This window comes from Cyanistes caeruleus, chromosome 5, assembly GCF_971803275.1.
Source record: "Cyanistes caeruleus chromosome 5, bCyaCae1.hap1.1, whole genome shotgun sequence".
Taxonomy (NCBI): domain Eukaryota; kingdom Metazoa; phylum Chordata; class Aves; order Passeriformes; family Paridae; genus Cyanistes; species Cyanistes caeruleus.
In genome coordinates, this window is record NC_141705.1 from 6,418,148 (window position 1) to 6,432,117 (window position 13,970).

General features: G+C 45.0%; 1 protein-coding gene and 1 long non-coding RNA gene across 6 annotated transcripts in view; both read left to right on the forward strand.

The window, feature by feature from the left end:
- Positions 1 to 13,970, forward strand: part of FGFRL1 (fibroblast growth factor receptor like 1) — a 168,191-nt gene that overhangs the window by 13,243 nt on the left and 140,978 nt on the right. The gene's annotated exons all lie outside the window — the stretch shown is intronic.
- LOC111928292 (uncharacterized) lies at positions 3,188 to 9,871 on the forward strand. The gene is made up of 4 exons (XR_002864009.2): positions 3,188 to 3,356; positions 6,138 to 6,244; positions 7,276 to 7,362; positions 9,234 to 9,871. It is a non-coding gene; the product is annotated as an uncharacterized LOC111928292 (long non-coding RNA).

Genomic DNA, 13,970 nt, shown 5'->3' on the forward strand with positions numbered 1-13,970 from the left:
ATCAACAACACTTTCAGGGGATTTCTGGAAGGGGCTGTTTATGTTGGCCAGTGAGACGTGGTGCATGAGTTCTGTCCAGGAATGATTGACACATGTCTAACCTTCTGAAACATGACCCAGCACCCTGGAGAAACTGTGGCTTTTGCCTCTTGATCCAGCTTATTTAAAAAGGGAAAAAATCCTGGTGCATGTGTAGGCTCCTGGGGTTACTCTGCCTTGGAAGACTAAACTCAGGTACAGGTGTGAGAATCAAAACCTGGAACTCAATAACTCTACCTATTGAAAGATAAAGTTTATTTTTTTTTTTTCTTAAATATGTTTTAAAATCTGCCAAACCTTCTCTTACCTGGACAATGGGTCCCTCTTGGGCAATGGAGATGGACAAGTGTAGGTTCCCATGCTGGCTCATGGGCTGCAAGAAGGACAGCAGGAACAGTGCTGTAAAAACCACTCCAGGGTCCGTCCCTGGATCTGTGATGGCTTTAGGCTGAGAGTGTGAGGGGAAAAATGTGAATCTTGGCAACTGTCCCTGATTTAAAATAACTGGGAAACACTGAGCCGGGAGGTTGAAAATACATCTCTGGGGTTTCTTTCTCCAGAAGGAAAAACAGCATCAGACTTTAACTGAGACAAGTGTTTGAAAGAAAAAAAGGGAACAGCTTGGTTATCAGACACTAACTGAAATAACAGCAGCAAGGAATAACCCTGAATGAATTTTAATGGTGCTTTGATTTGGATCTTTTTCTTTGTGTATATACAGGTGCTTTCCCTTTTACCTCTGCGAGGGAAAGGCAGATACTATGAAGTGGGAAATAACCCCAAACTGCAAACCCAGTAACTTGTCTGAGAGACATGAAAAATGCTACCAAGTAATTGAACAGGTTTTCTGCTGTAATTAACCCTGTGTTAAAACTGACTCAGGGCTTTCTGTCTGTGGCATGTGTTGGGGGGTATTTACAAGACAGAGCTTGAGGAGGATGGCAACATCTGAGATATTTAATATTGCTCTGGGAGAGGAGGTCAGCAAGTGAGCAGTGGCTTTGGTTGGTATGATGAGCACAGCATAAGGCAAAGTTGTTATGATAGCTGGTGTGATTTTATTATTATTATTTTTTTAGATTGGGGTTAGTGCCTGGAAGTCCTCATTGCACCAAAGCACTGCTGTTGTGGTAAGGGCTGTCAAACTCAGAAGGAAGGACAGCTACAGTGTTAAATGCAGCAGCTCTTTGGATAGAGACTTTGTTTTCCTCTGACAGAGGGCCTCTCCCTTCAGAATGCTGAGGTACCTTTGCACCCTGTACAAAGCAGATGCTGCCCTGATAAGGATTTCTTGCTGCTGTTACAATACCGACCCACCAGGCCAATAATTCTGTCCCCAGACCTTGTTTCAGTGCCCAAGGTGAAACAGATGCAAACATTTGTCCACGCACAGGCTGGAGCCTTGCACTGCACACCCACCACAGTTCATCTGCCTGAACTGCAAGTTCAGTTGTCCCCTCTCTGCTGGGCACAAGGCATCATTGACTTCGGGGGGAGATGGCATTTCACCATGCTTATTTTTTATGGAAACAACCATCAAAAGTCCTGGAATGGAAAAAAAAATGACACAGATTATTCAAGCGTTATTACTGTTATTAGCATCCTCGTCATCATCAAAGTGTTTTCATCTATGCCACCAAAAAGGTCTGACTGCTCCCAGGTGTTGTTCCAGAGCCTGCTGGAACCCACCACAGGTTTCCACCTTCTGGAGAGGTGGAAAAAACAACCAACCTAGAATCTGTGAGAAGGAAAGAGAATTGAGAGAGACAAGTTTTCACACAGTTACAGAAAAAGAGATCTTCCAAAAGATTTCATTTTCCTTGCAAAAGCTTCTGGTGGTTGTTGAAAGGGCATTTCAGTGGAAGAGGGCCAGGCAGCCCTAGGCAGAACCAACACCCTCAATTGAGAAAGATTTTTCAAACAGCAGTACTGTTAAGAAGTAATTAAAGTCAAATAAAACACGGAAAATAGTGTATGACACATCTATTTGAATTCATCCCAGTTTGGATCCAATAAAACCCATGTAGCACAACACTGGAGGCACACAAGGGGAGGTCCAAACCCAAGGATTTCAATGCCATTTTGCAACTAGAGAAGTCTCTGTTCTCAGACACCATTTTTCCAAATGTTTAGGCATATACTTCAAGCACCTGGGGGTTGCTTGTACTTAAAGAAATACTTGCTGAGGGCCTTCCACTTTTGGAGTTCCCTTTGCTTTATTCCTCTGCTTGCCCTGCAGTGTTATCTTGGGCAAAACTTGCAAATAAAATAAAGGGGTAATTCTGGGAGCCCAGCTGTGTCACTTCAGGTTTTGTTAGCTGTTGAGGAAAACTTGAGAGAACTCTCAGAGGGAGAAAGGGTCAGGTCAGATGTAGAAAGCCACTCACCCTCTATCAGAGTGGCTTATAATGCCAGGGCAGCTCCCCAGGGAATGTCTGTCTGTCTGTCCTTCCCTCTGGGGTTGACAAAAGGCTGATTCCTTCCCCCAGCTGTTCCCTCTGTTGCATTACAAACACAGCTCTGAAAAGCAACCCTTGGCCTTGAGACAGCTCTTCTCTTGCTAACTCCTTCTACCCATCAATTAATGTCAAGCAAAGGTGTTTTGTAACTATTCTATAACTTTTTCAAGAGCAGGACCTTCACGTGTTTGCACAGGAGAAGTCCAGCTCCTGTGTGAGGTGGCTGCCAAAATGCACAGTGCACGGTGAGGTGGGTGTGAGAGCAAACAGAACTTTTGCTTTTCATGAAAGAAGTGCTCCCTAACATCCAAATTCTTCCAAGGAGACTTTATCCAAAAAGAGCATCTATTTTAGAAGTGAAGATGAGGACAAAACCTCTTTATCCTCCCCATCAGGACAGTGGCATTTATGACCAGCATCGGTAGCGATCAGAATATCTTCATCCATTTCTGATGAGCTTGAAAACCTGGTATGAAGAGCTGGTGACTTTACCTGGATTCTCTCCCAATTCCATTCCATTCTCATTCCTACTGTGAGCAAGCAGCGTTTCGAGCCATTGTTCACCCTTGTAGCTCTTGGCCTGTGCAGTGGGTGTGAAATGTGAGGAGTGAATTATGAACAAATAATTAAAAACCTTACATGGCAGGGTATTTCCTGAGAGGGAACAGCAAGACGATAGTGGGGGCTTTCAGACCATCTCTTACCCACTCACCCTCTCCTCTTGCACCAACTTCCAGCAATTTGACTGCATGTTTTTTTTAGGAACTAACTTCCACCCAAAGACTACTGAATTTTTCTTACATGCTGGGTTCTGTCAGAGCTGATAAGGCAGCAGCCAGCCTGCAAAGATAACACAAGGTATCAAGGCTGCTCGGGTTTTTCTTTATTTGGATTTTTTAGCAAGCATTTGACAGACGCTGAGAGCTGTCTGGAGACTTTGGGTTTAGTGGGTCCCCCCTGCTTTTCTCTTTGTCTTTAGTAGCAAAATGCTTTTAGGTTGATTTGGAAGGAAAAAAAGGTCTGATGGAGCTGGGGAATTAGTGGTGTTTACTGAAGGGAGTGGGGAAGGTGGGCAGTGGAGCCTGGATGCTGAGGGTGCCTCTGGGATCTGTTGTTTTGATGTCTCCACTTGGAAAATACTCCCCCTAAAACAGGGTTTAAAGGGGGTGAGAAGAAATACAGAGTCACTCTAAATGCCTGATCACTGGCAGGAATGTGTAAAGGTGTATGAAAACCTGTGATTAATTGTCTTTTCAACTTCCCCCTGACTCCCACTCCCCTTTTCTTGCAGAGTTGTCCCTGTTTGGGCTGCTGGCTTTTGTTAACCTCTGAGGGAGTGTTTACGCTTGGCTTATGTTAACCAGAAGGGAAAAGTTTCCAGTCAGAAATTGATCTATCTGCTGATGCTAATAACTTTGTAATAGGGAGTCTGTAGAGCAAAGCAGATGTGGATGGAAAACAGCCCATGCCCTTACACAGAGATGTCTTCTGTCCCCCTTTGAGTGAGATATTAGGGATCATTTTTAGCCCAGGTGAGAGACCTTAGTGAAGTAAGGTGTTGCCCCCATGCTCACCTCTTTGTAATGACCCCATGTGTCCCCAGTTTTGTAGAATCATAGAATCCTAGACTGGTTTGGGTTGGAAGACTCCTTAAAAACCCTCTTGTTCCAACTCCCTACCATGGGCAGGGACACCTTCCACTAGGTTTCCCTCTCAACTTGACCTTGACCACTTCCAGAGATGATGCAACCTGTTCCAGTGCTTCACTACCCTCACAGGAAAGAATTTCTTCCTAATATCTTGCCTTCTGTCTGATGCAACTCTGTGGATGGTTGTACCACGGGTCAGATTAGGACATAGATATGACTGGAAATCCTATTTAAAAAAAAAAGGAACATCTAAAACTCATGGCATAGCCCTGCAGCACTGGATTTTATATACCTGGCTGCTGCCTGTGGTACCCCTCAGGTGCTTTGTACCAAGCAGGCTGTTACTTGCTGATATTTAATATTCATCGCTTTGTCAGTGGCGTTTCACCATGGCTGGAATTACAACGCCAAACTAAGTCCCCTTTTCAAATTTCAATGCAGTTTGTGGGCATGCTTTAATTAATTTTCAGAGCACTGCTTGGAGGAGCATATTTTATGCCTACAGTATTGTGAAGGCATGACACACAAACCTCATAGAGAGGGTCAGAAGCGGCATGGCAACACTGGTTTTGTTACGTGCTTCTGCCCAGCAAATCTTTCTTGCTCTTTAATGTAACCTGTTGCATACGAAATTAATTTCCAACATGCATTTGCTTACAAAATAGCATTCTTCACACCAGCAATCTGTAGCAGTAGAAGAAACCACTGCCAGATGTCTATATTTATAGAAAACCGGCATGTTCTGTCTGGCGATGACAGAATATTTCAGTGTATTTATGAAGTGCTCGTGTTTTTAGAAATATTGAAATCCAGTCAATATCAGTAGAATCTTGCTTTTCTTATTTCAACCAGCAGAACATGTTTCTTTGGTAGATACAGTACTAAAAACCTAGGAAAAAAGCTTTCCCTACCCCTCTGTCGTCACTGGTTTATTTGTTTTGGTTTTACTTCATTTTAGCTTCACAAACCTCATTTTAAAGGGACATCTCTGGTTTTAAGCAAACATTACTAGAATCTCATGAAGGTTTGACTATATACTTCTTCATCAGGCATTTTTACTTGAGAGATAACTGCTCATAAAGCTGAAAGAATAATTTTCACTCTAACCGAAAGTCATACAGCATTTTTCAGTTTTCAGACTCGGGTGTTTCTTTTTGCTTAGATGGCCCTCTTTTGGGTTGTTACCATGCAAAGGGTCTCACATTTGAATCTGAACCGCTTGAATGTTAAATTTGGATCAAGCCAGAGGTGTTGGAGGGTGCAGAACCTGGCATGGTTGGTGAAGCCCAGCAGAAAGAGTGTCCTACAGACAGTTCAGTTGTGTTCCAGACTGTCTGTAAACAGCTCTATTGAGCCACTCAGTGCCTCAGGGTCAAGGTTTTTGCTTATATTCCTGACATGGACACTGGAGAGTTTTCAGAACTAAAGTTTGCAGAGATCTGGACAGATCCTGGTTGGGAGGTGCTGTTGGGAGCCAGGGCTACAGACCTGGCAGTAAATAAATGGAAGGGATTTAGATAGGTGCCTTCACATATTTGGGTAACAAATGAGGAGCTGTACAGAAATGTAAGCAAGAGGGGCTCCTTGTGGGATTTACCACTGGAACACAATTGCTAATCTGTGCAATCTACAAATCAAATTAATTGGGTTTGCTCAGGCTGTTGCTCACACAATTGCTAAGCACAGTAGCTTGAAGGCAATGAGGGTTTGGCCTCCCAATCTCTGCTGCGTATTTGTTTTTTTTTGCAGCAAATGCCTTTGATATATGTAAGTTATATTTCCGTACATTACAAATGATAGATTCCTCCCCCATATCCTGTGACAGCCTTCCCTGGAGACAGACAGTCTGTGTTGTTTTAGCGAGATGGAGAAAGATTAACGGGAAAGGTTTTGCTAGTGTTTGCAAAGACTTTTAGCAAAAGGGAAAGGTTTGGATAGAGGATTTAGTGAGAATGAAAAAGCGTTTCTGAAAACTCCTGCCTGCCCACAGGGCTCCCCTCACTGCCTCCTCTCTCATGCTGTCTTCTGCCTGTGAGGAGCATCAGGACAGTCCGGAGGAACCCACGGGCTTGGCTCCCTCCCCGTGCTCCTGCTCAGGTAGAACTAATCCCATTGCTTCTGCAGGTCTGCAGACGATTTTCTGACCCAGCTGTGCTGGTACATTGAGTCTGTGGGTGGGCAGGGAGCCTCTGCACCACTGGGGAGTGTGAGGATGTGGGTGCAAGTGGGGAAGGGGCTCCAGGGGACCCCTTTGTCCTCTCCATGGGGCTCCATGGGGATGCTGTCCTGCAGCCTGAGGCCAAGGCACCATGAGAAGTGTTCAGCTCATGGATAAAATCATTTATGTGTCAGTGTCTGAGCTGCCATCAAAGCTGATGGGGGTGTTGGTAAGTAGGGCATTGAGCCAGTATTGACCATCTCTCTGTAGACAGTAATGAGAGTTTGACACCTCAGTTTAGATATACCCAAGAACTGAGTCCTGGCCATATTTAAGTTTCTGGGATATCTAATGGTGATGCTGCCATAGTCATATATAGCTTGTGCATATCTGCATGCAGTGCCAGTAATTAAAGCCTACAGGTAAATCACAGGCAAGTCCCCACAGAGCTTTTTTCCCCTCCAATGAGTTTTAGAGCTGAATAGACTCTATCACACTCCATAGCTGCTTAATATTCTCAGCCATTCTTATCCAGAGCTCCCAGCTCCTCCCTGCCAGGTGTGCCTGAGGACACATCACGGTTAAACATCCAAGGATGTTCCTGTGATATGTATTCCTATGTGTTTTGGTCACTGTCAACAAAGCAGCTGTGTCTGGCGGCTTCACACACCAGCTCCTTGCTCCTATGTGTGTAATATGTATTTAAGGGAAGAAGTGGTTTTCTTTCCTCCTGGTGATCAATTTATACCCCAGAGTGGGAAGGATTAATAGGCCTTGGGGCTTTCTCATCACCATGCAGGAATTAGCATCACAAGCAGGAGGGGCTCAGAGGTCTGACCTGCAACCTTGTGTGGTGTTTTCATTGTGAAGCACAGACAGGATGTACAGTAAATTAGGTTCAGGCAGTTCTGCTTGCTGAAAACAACATCATTTCACAGTGACCCTGAAAACAACTTTTTTTTTTTTTTAGAGTCCTAGCAGAGGGACTGTAGCTGGATCCAGGAGGAGGAGTTGTGGGTGGTGGATCAGGAGCTGGAAGCAAAACCTTCCTCTCTGGGTTAGTGCTGCAAATCCTGCCCTTGCTGACAAGGCTGGTGACGCACGCAGAGGACTTGGTGGCCTTCACCGTGGCCTGAAACAGGGCTGATAGAGCAGCTCCTGCTTCGTGTGAACTGGAAAAGATGGACACCATGGCCTGGAGTCCCACTGTCATGAAAGGGGGCATCCAATCAAGGCAGCAGATGGAAAAAGCCACCAGCAGAAAGTGTTCTGTGCCCCAGCGGTCCCTTTGACAATGGGAACAAGAGAAGCTCTTCCAGCTCCTGCTGTGCTGCAGAGCAGGATTTATTTATCCCACTCTACCTGTGTGGGATCGAGATGCTTCATGCCCTAAAAGGACCTTTTCCTCCTGTAAAGAGAGATGAGGGACCCCTCAGGTGCCTCTGCTCTGTGTGTCAGAAGTTAGAGGTGAAGGATGGGATCTGGTTTTGAGTGTGTTCTAGTGTAAATCAGGAATGGCTTCTTCAAAGTGGAAAAGGAAAGGCTAATTTAAAGCCAATATATGTGAATTTACCCTCAGGCTTCAGTAAGAGTTAGAAGGATTAATATGTAAGTCAGTCCATTTCCCTGCACAGGCAAAACTTTTTCCTTATGGCACAAGATTCAGCTCATTGCAGAAGGCTCAGGTACCAGCAAACCCCTCTCTGAAAGGGAGGCATAATGTCTGTAGACATTGTGTTGCCTGCCTGTCTGCACAGGGAGAAGTGTCATGGTAAATGAATCCATTACCCAGGATTGTTGATATAACACCTTTCTTCTACCTCTGAAAGAAGCTTCCTTTTAGGTCTTTAAATCTGTGTTATCTTCAGCTCCCTGGGTGTAATTGAGGGATTTGGGGATTAGAGGATGGAGCCAACGTCACTGCTGCTTTTCTGCATTTTTGGAATGTGAGGGAAGAGGTTGGGGGTGGAATGGTTCTCGAGTGTGCAGTTTATTGGTGTGCCTTTGGTAGAGTTTTATGGCTTTGTTGAGCTGTATGATTTATTAACACTGCCAGAGACTGCATTAATGATTATTTCACATTTTGTGAGATCTTAGTGGGTCCTGCCCATGGGAAGGTCAGAACGAAGGGGCATTTGACATAGTACTGCTTTACTTACAATAACAACTGATAACGAGCCTAGAAAATAAGTAAGTTCCTTTGACTTCAGGGTGCGTTATCTTGCAGCAGATATCAACACAACCTTCCAGAGAGAACTGCTGACCCTTTGCTGTGTGTTATCAGATCTCTAAGAAAGTGTCATGGCAAAACCTGCATGCACATATGCACTTGGAAGTGCTTTTACTTGTTGGGAACAGGCACTCCAACATCATTTATTCCTGGCAGATTCAGGACTCTCCACTAGGCATGCGGGATCGTGGGGTTTGCTTGGGAATGAGCAGAGCCAGCTGGCATGAAAAAGGACTTGTTAACATTTGCAGGGGTATTCTCTAGTAAAAGTCAACCTGGCCCACTTGGTACCTTCCAGAGGTAAAGGGCCAGTCCTCAGTCTGGGTCTAGCTAGTCTCAGGTTCACACCTGATCCATTGACTATTCCTGGTGCATGCTCAGAGTTCTCTGAAAAACATGGGTGTTTTTTGACTGTAACTTCTGCACTGAACAGCATCTGAAGCTTTAAGAAAATCAGTGATTATTACAGCTCTGTTAATGAAAAAAAATGTTAGCAGAGAGCTCCGTTTTGGGTGATGGCACCCAGGATTGTAGACCCATTCTGTTGTGGATTTGGTTAGGCTGTCTCAGAGCGACAGCTGTCTGTGGGTCAGCCTTGTCCTTCCAGCATCTGTGCTAGTGGAGATAAGACAGCAGTCACCCCTCAGCTCTCCCTGCTTCCAAAGCCGATTTTACAATGTTTTTTTAATTTTTCACAGGCTACTGCTGGCCAAGCGGAGACATTCCTTGTCTGTTATTCATGGGCAGAAATGCTTGATTAGGGCTCCTCTTCCTGGAAACATCAGTGAAGCTGATGCCCTGGATCCTCTTCCACAGATAAGATTAAGAGCATGGAAATAGGCACGCTTCTGGCAGTGGTTTTTACTGGCTCTGGGTGGTAATTGCAGAGAGGGTATTTTGGACGATGAGAAATTTGCTGTATCATTTGTCAAGCACCGTTCGCTGGTGGGTTCTGGGGGCAGAGAACTCACCTAATTGACATGGATTTTTCTTTTTTCCACGTTGTTTCTTTGGCTGGCAGTGGCTGTGAGGGTTGCTGCTGAGAAGGGAATGAGTCACTCATTTGTTTGAAGCGGTGGAGAAAGGTTCTCCGTGTTCCCATTGATATTAAACACGAAGCTGTGATGTCGGTGGTTTCCTTTCCTCCTGCTTTCAGTGTATTTGGTTTTCATATCAGGGAGGTCAGGAATTCATGTTTGCTGCCTTTGAGGAGGGAGGTTTTGGGTAGTCCTTAGCTCTTTCTGGCTGCCCATCCCAAGCTGCTGTCCTCGAAGCCCAGTGGAGTCTGTCAGCTGGGGATATTTTCAGTTGCTGTTTTTGTGGACAACCTGCCTGAGCTCTCAGCCTCATGGATCTATTTTACTTCACTTGTTTTTATTAAAGTCAGTGACCAGTGCAACCCTGGAAGGCAGCCAGGCTTTATTTCATGGCATCACAATTTGAAGGATGCGAGGATCAGCATGTGCCATTAGAATGGCTGGTCTGTCCTGCCTGGCACAGAGCTGGGAGCTTCATCTGCTGGATCTCTTATGGGGGCACTAACCTGTGTTTGATTAAGTCTGTTCTAGCATCTCTCTATATGATTATTTCCCTGCAGGCAAGTAAAGGGTACAGGTGAGACTCTTATAACTGGTAGTCTTCTCTCAATAAGCAGGAAAGTTAATTTCCCAGTTTTTGTCATAATAATCCAACTGATGTTACCACAGTAAGTTTTTCCTCTTTAGGGTGTCTTGCTCAGGAAAATGCAGAAGTGATTCCCCTGGTGTTGGAGGACTGGTCCATGAGAAAGCTGCTTTTCCTGCCCAATAGTGATGTAGCAGACTGCATCCTCCTTGCTTTCACTCCCCACAAGTAAATTTTCTTTGGAATAGTCACCTGGGGACACATGTGTGCATATTTAAAATAAGAACAAAAACCCCAGCCAGTGTCTTGTAAGCGCTTCTGTTGGCTGCTGGTTCTGCTGAAAGCTGGAACAGCAGATTTCACTCTCCAAGTAAAACTGGTCCCCCGAGGGGCACAGTTCCACCTGACATCAGCAGCGCCCCATGGTTCCCCCATTGTTTTTACTTTTGCTGTGTCTGTAATTAAAAAAACAAAACCATCCCATCCTCACCCCCACAGAGACCATGTGTGGAAGCCACTCTCTGTGCTTGATGCAAGTGCAGAAAATGTGTCTGAAAATAGATTGCAAATGATGTAAAAGTTGTGCTCGTCAAAGGAAAACGCCAACCCAGTTTGCCCTCATGGTTCTGGAAGGGATTTTGTCTTGTGCAGAATGTGTTTCCCCCTCATCCCCCTCCTCTCCCCTGGAGCTGTAAGTCTCCTTTTGTTAGGCCACTGTCGTGGAGCTAAATCCTGGAAACGTAATTTATTCAAAGTGTTCTGCACACATGTAAATGGGCAAAACTTATTGACAGCTGAGTTAAAGTATCTCTTTCTTCTGCGTAACAAGGCACTTTTGCTGGATCTTTGAGCCGCTGGCTTTGTTCCTCAGGCGGGTGAAAAGAGCTTGTGGGGGGAGAAACAGGCACACAGGGAGAATGGCTCGGGTGTGTGTTGTGTGTCTGCACACTCAGATTTGTGGGGGAACGCCGTGGCAGCACCTCTCCCCATGGAAGGTGTAGGATGGCACACAAATCTCAGCATATTTTTGATATAAGAAGACACTGTCTGTGTCCCTGGTCCTTTGAAAGGCTCCAAGTGGCTGTGTGTAATCCACCTTTAACTGTGGGAAATGACAGATCCCAAAAGGATCTTGGTATTTGTCTATTAAATTCCAAGCACACAGCAAATTCAGCTGAACTTTCTGCTGCTTAAGCACTACTCTTTCCTCCTCCATAGAAGGCCTTGAATTAGCTAATTAAAATCTAGGGGAGAGAGAGAGAACAGCCTGCAATGGAGTGAACTCACAAGATTTCTGAGGTCATTGCTGGTACAGAGTTCCCTCACTCTGTCCCATGAAAAGATTTTTAAGTATTCATTGGAAATCTCCCATGGATTTAACTTCTTCCTTTGTTTTCCTTTGCAGTAAAAGCTTGATTGAAAGTGGCTGTGGCAGCAGTAATGCCTGGCTGAGTTTGGAGAAAACAAGCTCTAGGCCCATTTAGACATTTCATTTGAAAGCAGCTTCCATTATCTCCTATTAGGAGCTGTGGTTAGTAAGGAGCAGGGTGAATACATACATGTGTTCATCCATTATGACTTCTTTATCAAATTTTTTTTAATCACTGATTTTTAGGAAGAGGTGAGATTATTTTTTTTAATGTAGGTAATTAATGCCTGATAAACCTGACTCCAGTTTTCTTGGGATATCTTGGATCGAGGATCCTGACAGTATTGAGTTAAAATACAATTTATTACACTCTATCAATTAATCTTTTAGAATATCATCCATGTCCCATGAAAGAAAAATGACAAAAATTTGAGGTTTTCCCCCCCATACTTAAGTTTTTTTTGTTTTTTCTGGGAGACACAGTTCTTAAAACTTAATTTACATGCTGGAATTTAAGGTGTTAATTTTTATGGCCTGCTGAAAGCTGCATCATCTTTTCCCAAATGTTTTCTGAGCCTTAGTTAACACAGGTGAGGCTTTGAGAAGAAGAGTGGCTCTGCCTGAGTCCCAGCAGTGCAGCCCCTCTCACTTCAGTGGGACTGGAGGAAGGTTTTGGGTTTGTCTTAGCAAAGGTGGAGTAGATCAGTGGACAAAATGGAGAACTTTTTTATGTAAGGACATGACTGGAAATGTTTTCTTTTAACCCCAGAGCAGGTAGGGCACATGGAGGCAGTACGGGCTTCTGCAGTGTATCTTCAGCAGGGAATTGCAAGGGGGAAATTCTGTCTTACCAACTCATGCCTGAAGCATGCTCTTTGTGTTGGGACAAAGAACTTTTTGTCAGCAGAGGCTGTTTCATATAAAAATGGTATTTTCCACTGAGTTTTGTTTTGGAGGCCCTTCTCTCCCCGCATCCTTTGCTGCTGCTGGCTGTCTGCTGCCATCTCACTCTTCCCTGCCTGCACTGGGCCAGTCAGACCCACTGCACTACTGAGAAGCAATGCAACAGAGTATTTTCAGGTGGTTTGATGACCTGAATCTTCCTTCTCACCACGCTGGAATGACCACACAATGGGGGGAGGAAGGAGTCAGTTTGATTTTTGCTTTACTGTTGCTTTGAATTTAAATGTCTCCAAGTTCATAGAGGCATCCAAATGCTTTTGTGGTGCTGTTGGGGGTTTCTTGGTTTCATCTTTGCAGTCTGAGCCTGAGTGGGAAGATCCCAGGCCTGAGCTCTTCATGGAAGTGAGAGATCTGATGCTGTGGTGCCTTGTGCTTTCTATTTTTGTTGGGCTAATGATAGGGAAATGCCTCTTGCTCTTCAGATTGATAGGAGGAAACACCTCCCAGAAATACCCTTTTTTGTGGGGGTTTTCCCTGTCTGCTAGAGAGATGTTGGGAATGCTCTCTGCTGGAACACAATCTGTGCTAGAAGTGAACTGAAGTGTGTGGGGAAATGCAGTCAGTCTGCACTCCCAGAGTCTGTCACAGGCAGTGGAAGGAGTAGGATGAAACCCATGGGAATCTCAGGTCAGCACTGCAGGTTCTGCCTCTTGGGTCATCCTTGTTTTGACCAGGTAAGTTGGACTTGGGATCATGTTAGGCCTTGTTCACCAGTCACATAAAGTGTCCTGGAATTGGAGGTTACCTTTGAGTTGCGTAAGGATTTCACTCTGCTGGGCAAAGCAGGGAGCATTAAGATGGGACAGCAAGCAGGGAGGACCTCCAAAAGTCTGGGATGGATTTTAGTCCTACACCATGATGAGCAAGAAGATGGCTGAGTCTATCTTTTGTACCCTTTCAAGAGTGAAACTCCTGGGCTGACCAGGCAACGTGCTCTGAGGATTGATGTTGAATAAGCCCAAACCAAATTACTCTGTGAAGCCTCACTCTTGAGAGGGTGTTGATGCTGTCAGGCTTGGACAGGGCCTCCCTGTGGTGGCTCTGGCTTCTGTCAGCTTTATGACTGTAGCCATGAAATTAGCCATTTAACCATGTAATGACTTTTTATTTCATTTAATCTTCCAAAAAGTGCTATTTGTGCAAAAAACGCTAAGAGTGCTGTGGTTTCTAATGTAGCCTTTCTCTGGCTCGTTTCCTGCCCAGCTGTTGTCCTCTCCAGCCCCTGTCTCCTGGCTGTGGAGGTCACACCTGCACATCTGCAGTGCCCACCTCAACCTGCTCTGCTCCCCATGGAGCTGGAGCCAACCATGGCTGTGACCATCCAGCCCTCAGTGGCCATCAGAGCTTTATCTCTGGACCTGGTGTCTGATGAGGCTGTCATGGGGCAGGAGCACTTACTGGAAAATGATTGTTACTAATTAGGCAGCCTGAAGGTTTCTTGTGGAACAGTAGGAGGGAAGACACAGAGGTCAGTTGTCTT